We start from the raw sequence: 8,356 nt of genomic DNA, 5'->3' as shown, positions 1-8,356 counted from the left end.
AAAGGTTTACACAGGGTCTTAATCTAAAAAGAATCCTTGGAGCGGGTCCCTGCTGCACGTCTGCGCCTGTGTCTCCATTGTGCCGTATCCTGGACGGGTGTAGCACGATGATCGTCTGTAAAAGAGAGGAAGTTAAGTGAAAATGTTGTCGTGCAAAAAGATAGTTTTTAAAGAAACCATATATAATTCAAGATGATAAGAAATTGCCACTCGTCTGCATGTGTTGAGCCCCTTGTATTGACAAATAGGGGTGTGACCATTTATTCGGTATAAGTAGCGGCGCCAGACTCGATTAGTTGTATCTGAGGTCTTGACGACCTATTGGATGCTTTCGCTTGTCCGAGCGCCTTTAGTGTGCGGCTGCCAAGGCAGCCTCACTCTCTTTGGCGCACAGAGATCGCTTGATATTTCCATGCACTGTGATGATGCCATGTGGACCAGGCATCTTGAGTGTGAGGGAGGCGTAGTGTGGTATTGCATTAAAGCGAGCGAAAGCTTCGCGTCCGAGCAGTGCTTGATAGCCACTTTGAAACGGAGCGATGTGGAATGTTAAATGCTCGCGACGGAAGTTATCGGGGGAGCCGAATATAACTTGTAGTAGGAGGGAGCCCGTACAACGAGCCCCTGGGCCTGGCGTTACTCCTTTAAAGGTAGTATTGCTATGGCGAATTTGTGTTGGGTCTAACCCCATCCCGCGGATTGTATCCTGATATATTAGGTTTAGGCTACTGGCGCCGCCATCAAGAATCTTGTGAAGTGACATCCGCCAATTACTGGGTCTAATACCAGGGCAGCCCATCCTACGTGTTGGATACTTGCTGAGTAATCGCGATGGTCGAAAGTGATCGGTTGAGATGACCAATGGCAGAACTTCGTGGTGATAGGCACTTGGGTATATTTTCCTGGGAGTGCCGCGTTGTTTTTTCCCTTGATTACGTGTAACACGTTTACTGTTTTGACTCCTGGTGGAAATTTCTTTTGTTCCCCCGTGTCTTGCTTGGGGGGCTCATCCTCGTCTTCACTTGGTGTATCCTCCCCCTTGTGTACGGCGTTGAGCTTGCCGGACTGCTTGAAGACCCAACATTCTCTGTGGGTATGATTAGCAGGTTTACCAGGGGTACTATGAATCTGACATACTTGGTCCAGAATTTTGTTGAGGCTGGACAATTCATCCCTGGTGCCTTTAGGGGGGGGCTTTTGACCTGGCCGAGAGCTTTTGAATCCGGCATTTACTGTCGTGCCCTTCTTGTTGTCTTCTTTATTCCGGCGTTTGTTATTGCTGTTGCGCCGTGATTTCCCGTTTCCATCTCTAACTTCAGATGTACTAGGGTCGCTGGTGCTGCATCTGGCTAGCCAACTGTCCTCACCCGCGCAAAAGCGGGTCATGAGGTTTGTTAATGCGGCCATCGTTCTTTGCTTATTTTGGCCGAGGTGTCTCGCGAGCCATTCGTCACGGACGCTATGCTTGAAAGCTGCCAAGGCTTCAGCGTCCGAACAGTTGACAATCTGGTTCTTTTTAGTAAGAAACCTGTTCCAAAGCTTTCGGGCTGACTCTCCAGGCTGTTGAGTTATATGACTCAAATCGTCCGCATCCGGAGGTCGGACATAAGTCCCTTGAAAATTTGCCCGAAAGGCGTCTTCGAGCTCTTCCCAACTTCCAATGGAGCTTTCGGGGAGGCCTTTGAGCCAGTGACGAGCTGGCCCTTTGAGCTTGAGGGGTAGGTACTTGATGGCGTGGAGATCATCTCCTCGAGCCATATGGATATGAAGGATGTAGTCCTCAATCCAGACCCCAGGGTCTGTTGTTCCGTCGTATGCCTCTATGTTTATGGGCTTGAATCCCTCTGGAAATTCATGGTCCAGCACCTCATCGGTGAAACATAGGGGGTGTGCGGCACCCCTGTAGCTGGGTGTACCGCGTTGTTCGGATGTTTGTTGTGTTGCATTGTATGCTGGGGCGCGCTTGCGTGGTCCATAGATGGATCTTGTTGCGCCATCCTTTGGGTGCGAGACCTCGCATGGGTCACGTATTGTATTGTGAGCGGCGTTGTATGCCGCTCTGTGTTGGTAGAGGGGTCGTCTATCCCGACCAAGTGGCTTCTTTGATATTTGGTTGTCGGGGTTCTGAGGCCTCCTCATCGAATTCGGGTAGCAGCTTCCGCTTTGGGTAGCTTTTGGAGGGGCGATTGTCGCCGTACCTTGCTGCAGTGTTGAGTATTTTACTCCATCTGATTTGGAGTGTGTCTTGCGCGGCCTTGAGCCTTTGCTTCTGCTTTTTCAGACTCCTCGCGGTGGCAACAAGCCTTTTACGGGCAGGCTGCTGCTCCGGGTGTCTGTCCGGCGTTATGTCATCCGGACCATTATCCTTGATAGGATTTGTTTGTTCGGTTTGATTATCCGGATTGCTGTTGTCCGGCAGTGGTTCACCCTGCTCCAGCGCTGGATCTGTGTGATCGCTATTTCTGTCGAGGCGGGATTTGGGGCGGCGCTTGCGTCACCGCTTTGACTGCTTTTCGAGGGAACAAGCCTTCGGTGCGTCCATCCGCTCCTCGTCGTCATCTTTTGGTGCGTCCACCATGTATACATCATATGACGAGGTGGCGTTCCAAGGCCCAATGGGCGCTGGTTCTTCATCGTCTCCTTCATCAGCGTCCATACCGTCGATGTCTTCGGAGTCGAAGTCGAGCATGTCGGTTAAATCGTCGACAGTGGCTAAAAAGTGGGTGGTGGGTGGGCTTTGAATTTCTTCATCGTCCGCATCCCAATCTCGCTGACCGTAGTCCGGCCAGGGTTCTCCTGATAAAGAGAGAGACTTTAGTGATCGGCGCCCGATCGGATTCGACCGGCAGAGGCGTGAATGGTTCTGAGTCCGGAGAGGAGTCCGGCTCCTTGGAATCATGAGTCTCGCAGAGTGCGGGGCTGGTGTTCGGCTCGATCGCCGTTAGGATCGCAGCCCCCGAGGCGGCGTCCAACCACCCATCCTCGATCGGCGCGGTTGGCTCTGAATTAAGGGTCGAAGCCGATGCGGGTGCGGCCTTCAGGGCACTGTTAGGCGGCAGAGCTAGATCATGCTCGTCGTGGCAGTGTGGCGCGCACGGCAGTAGCTCGCATCCGTCGAAGATCAAGTCCCCGCGGATGTCAGCTGTGTAGTTTAAACTTCCAAATCTGACCTGACGGCCAGGGGCATAGCTTTCGATCTGCTCCAGATGGCCAAGTGAATTGGCCCGCAGTGCAAAGCCGCCAAAGACAGAGATCTGTCCGGGGAGACAAGTTTCACCCTGGACCGCATCACTATCGATGATCGTAGGAGCCATCAAGCCTGCCGGCGACGACACAGAGGAACTCTCAATGAAAGCACCAATGTCGGTGTCAAAACCGGCGGATCTCGGGTAGGGGGTCCCGAACTATGCGTCTAGGCCGAATGGTAACATGAGGCAAGGGACACGAAGTTTTACCCAGGTTCGGGCCCTCTCGATGGAGGTAAAACCCTATCTCCTGCTTGATTAATATTGATGATATGTGTAGTACAAGAGTAGATCTACCACGAGATCAGAGAGGCTAAACCCTAGAAGCTAGCCTATGGTATGATTGTTGTTGTCTATGTTGTCGTACGGACTAAAACCCTCCGGTTTATATAGACACTGGAGAGGGTTAGGGTTACACAAAGTCGGTTACAATGGTAGGAGATCTGCATATCCGTATCGCCAAGCTTGCCTTCCACGCCAAGGAAAGTCCCTTCCGGACACGTGACGAAGTCTTCAATCTTGTATCTTCATAGTCCAGGAGTCCGGCTGAAGGTCTAGTCGGACCATCCGGACACCCCCTAATCCAGGACTACCTCAATTAGGATTACTCTATTACAAGTGGAGTCCTAGTCTTCCTTCCTTTGTAGGAGAATATTCCTTTGTGCTTTCCTCATAAACCGGCCCACCATAACATGAGCCGGTTTTCCATGAACCGCCTTCTGGGCCGCCTGGTCTTGTCGTTCCTCTGACCCGCTCGCCGGGTCACCCATGAGTCACCAGGCTCGGACGGGTCACTTAGTGAGTCGTCCAATCAAGGCAGGTCATTAGTGAGTCGCCAAGTCCGGCCTGGTTATACTTCCGGCTGGGTTACACAGCGGGCTATATCCCCGACACTCTTGGTGGACGTCAATCCAGCAAGAATGCCTTTGTTACACATGAAACTTGTCGAAGGTCATGGAAGAGTTTGACATTACTTAGTGCTGAAGCTGATCTTCAAGATGATGGCTTCACTGAGAGATTCAAGTTTGACTCAACTCCTCCAAGGAATGCTCACTTGCGTCGGACTCCCTCACTCGAAGACTCTGACTATTCTTCCTCAGTTGCAACAGTTAATGCCATAGTCATTGATGACCAAGATGATGCTACTTCACCACCTCCAACTTCGGCGCGTATTGACACTGCACCAAGTTCGTTTGCACCACCAAGCCTCAACGACGACCATGCTGCATCGCCTACTCCACATGGGAACGAGTAGCAAGCTCTATGTCTTCAAACCTTTTTGGTCATTACTGACAAAAGGGGGGCAAGCATATGAGTTGATAGTCTTCAAGCGGGTCCACATGGGTGGTTGCTATACTTTTGCTACATTTGCGAAATGCTTACAACTCTCGCTTTTGATACATTTGGTTCTTTTGAGTTGTAACACTTAAACTTGATGGTCGTCTGCTACCTTTTCGTCAACTATGTGATGCTATGATAAATTCCGCATGTGCGATGATAAATCCCGTACGAAGTCATTTTGCAGACGTCCATTTTTCATTATGCATGTCATTATCTTTGTTATATCCTTTCATGCATGATGAATTGTATTCATAAGTAGAAGAGGAGCCCCGCAAATACAACCTGCCATGTGCATTTGCATTCAAAAGCAAAATACTTATATGCACATCTTCAAGGGGAGCCTTTCTGCTACTTACGAAGACAATACCTAAATCCTTTACAATTTCACATACTTTTATCCCCGTTGAAAACTTCAACCAGTTTGTCATCAATCACCAAAAAGGGGGAGATTGTAAGTGCATCTAGTGCCACCCTTAGTTGGTTTTGGAGTATTGACGACAAACCTGGTTGAGGGACTAATGGGTTTGTGAGAATTGCAGGACAACACAGGTAGTAGTCCCTCATTGATTCGGTTTACCTACCGGAGATGACCCCTAAAAATATATGAAGACATTGAAGACAAAGGTGGTATGTCAAGACATTCACATTGAAGACTATGACAAGAGAAGACATTGCTGAAGACTATGGAGCGCGAAGACTGACTTGTTTCTTTGTTTCCATTTCTTCTTTGTTGAGTCATATGAACCACCGTACTGTTAAGTGGGGTCCCAGTGAACAAAGTCAGAGTGACTGAAGTGAAGCTTAACCAAAATCCTATGTCTTCGAGCGAAGACAATGAGAACAAAACTTATCCAGAGCTGGATAAGTTAGCTTTACTTGTAGCCCAAGTCAAGCTGCCGCGTGTGTTTGAAATCTGTCCGTTGGAACACGTGTTAGTTCCGTAGTGACCCAGGGTCATTTCAGACAAATCAGGTCGGGTTGCCTAGTGGTTATAAATAGCCCACCGCCACACCATAAATGTGTGGCTGCTCAGAGTTGGTGCACGGCTTTTGTCGTTTGAGAGCAACCCACCTCGAAGCCTTTGAGAGAGAAATCCTTGCGAGGACAAAGCCCTAAACACCCAGAGCCAAAGAGTGTTAGGCATCACTGAAGTCTTCCTGTCTGTGTGATCCGAAGACTTGTTACACTTGAGGACTGTGAATCCTCCAGCCGGTTAGGCGTCGCGTTCTGAGCATCCAAGAGTCAATGTGGATTGCCGGTGAACTATGTCTGTGAAGGTTTCGAAGTATACCTTGAAGACTTACCATAGTGATTGAGCGAGGACTGGGTGTCCTTAGCTCAAGGGGAATAAGGTGAAGACATGGTCTTCTGAGTTAAATCTCAGCCTCCCTAACCAGACGTACAGTTGTCACAACAACTGGAACTGGTCCAACAAATCATTATGTTCAACAAGCAACTGGTTCTATCCTTCCCATCTCTTTATTTACAATTGGTCCTTGTGAAGTCATTGCATGTTTGCATTGTCCATTTGTATTCACTGTGTGACTGTTTGTTCAGATTGGTTTCATACTATCTTCCATCCTGATCCGTACTGCCTAGCTGCTATTAGTCTTCGTGCTCTCACTTCATTGAATACTTGACTATGGCTTGTCTAGTGTAGTCTACCTTCCGCTGCATGGTTATAGGTTCATTTCTATCGTTTGTCTTCGAAACTCCCATGTTTTGAAGACTTTTATAAAAATCGCCTATTCACCCTCTCTAGTCGATAACTAGCACTTTCAGATTTTTATTGAAGTCTTCAAAAGATCAAAGTTTTGAAGACAAACGATAGAAATGAACCTATGAACATGCAGCGGAAGGTAGACTACATTAGGCCAGACATAGTCAGCACGAAGACTATTAGCAGCTAGGCAGTATGGATTAGGATGGAAGATAGTATAAAGCCAATCAGAACAAGTAGTCACACAGTGAAGTCAAACAGATGATGCAAGCAGGCAATGACTTCACGAAGACAAACTGTAAGCAAAGAGAAGGAAGAGATAGAACCCGTTTCTTGGTGAAGACAAAGGATTTGTTGGACCAGTTCCAGTTGTTGTGACAACTGTACGTCTGGTTAGGGAGGCTGAGATTCAACTCAGAAGACCGTGTCTTCACCTTATTCCCCTTAAGCTAAGGACACCCAGTCCTCGCCCAATCACTCAGGTAAGTCTTCAAGGTAGACTTCCAAACCTTCATAGACTTCATTCACCGGCGATCCACAATGACTCTTGGATGCTCAGAACGTGACGCCTAACCAGTTGGAGGATTCACAGTCCTCAAGTGTAACAAGTCTGCAGATCACGTAGACAGAAAGAATTCGGTGATGCCTAACACTCTTTGGCTCTGGGTGTTTAGGGCTTTGTCCTCGCAAGGATTTCTCTCTCAAAGGCTTCGAGGTGGGTTGCTCTCAAACGACAAAATTCGTGCACTAACTCTGAGCAGCCACCTATTTATGGTGTAGGGGGTGGGCTATTTATAGCCACTAGGCAACCCGACCTGATTTGTGCGAAATGACCCTAGGTCACTAAGGAACTGACACGTGTTCCAACGGACAGATTTCAAACACACGCGGCAGCTTGACTTGGGCAACAAGTAAAGTTGACTCATCCAGCTCTGGATAAGATTTGCCCTCATTGTCTTCGCTCGAAGACTTAGGATTTGGTTGAGCATCACTCTAGTCACTCTGACTTCGTTCACTTGGACCCCACTTAACAGTACGGTGGTTCCTATGACTCAACAAAGAAGAAAATGAAACTACGAAACAACTATATCTTCGCGTTCCAAAGACTTCATGCGATGTCTTCTCATGTCATAGTCTTGAATGTGAATATCTTCACATACCACCATTATCTTCAATGTCTTCACACATTTTTACGGGTCATCTCCGGTAGGTAAACTGAATCAATGAGGGACTACAACCTGTGTTATCCTACAATTCTCACAAACACATTAGTCATTCAACTAGGTTTGTCGTCAATACTCCAAAACCAACTAAGGGTGGCACTAGATGCACTTACAATCTCCCCCTTTTTGGTGATTGATGACAAACTGGTTGAAGTTTTCAATGGGGATAAAAGTATGTGAAATTGTAAAGGATTGAGGTATTGTCTTCGTAAGTAGCAAAAGTCTCCACCTGAAGATGTGCATATAAGTATATTGCTTTTGAATGCAAATGCACATGGCAGGTTGTACTTGTGGAGAGCCTCTTCAACTTACGAATACAATTCATCATGCATGTAGAGATATAACGAAGATAATGACATGCATAATGAAAAGTGGACGTCTACAAAATGACTTCATGCGGCTTTATCGTCGCACATGCGGAATTTATCATCGCATCACATATTTGACAGAAAAGGTAGCAAACGACCATCAAGTTTAAGTGTTACAACTCAAAGAACCAAATGTATCAAAAGCGAGAGTTGTAAGCACTTGGCAAATGTAGCAAAAGTATAGCAACCACCCATATGGACCCGCTTGAAGACTATCAACTCATATGCTTCTCCCCCTTTTGTCAGTAATGATCAAAAAGGTTTGAAGACATAGAGCTTTCTACTATTCCCATGAGGACTACGCGATGTAGCAAGGTCGTCATTGAGGTTTGGTGGTGCAGAAGAACTTGGTGCAGTGTCGATACGCGCCGAAATTGGAGGTGGTGAAGTAGCATCATCTTGGTCATCAATGACTTTGGCATTGACAGTCGCCGCTGAGGATGAGTAGTCAGAGTCTTC

The sequence above is a fragment of the Triticum urartu genome, chromosome 3A, assembly GCF_056163025.1.
Source record: "Triticum urartu cultivar PI428250 chromosome 3A, HENAU_Tu73, whole genome shotgun sequence".
Classification (NCBI taxonomy): Eukaryota; Viridiplantae; Streptophyta; class Magnoliopsida; order Poales; family Poaceae; genus Triticum; species Triticum urartu.
Note: the sequence above shows the minus strand (reverse complement) of the source record.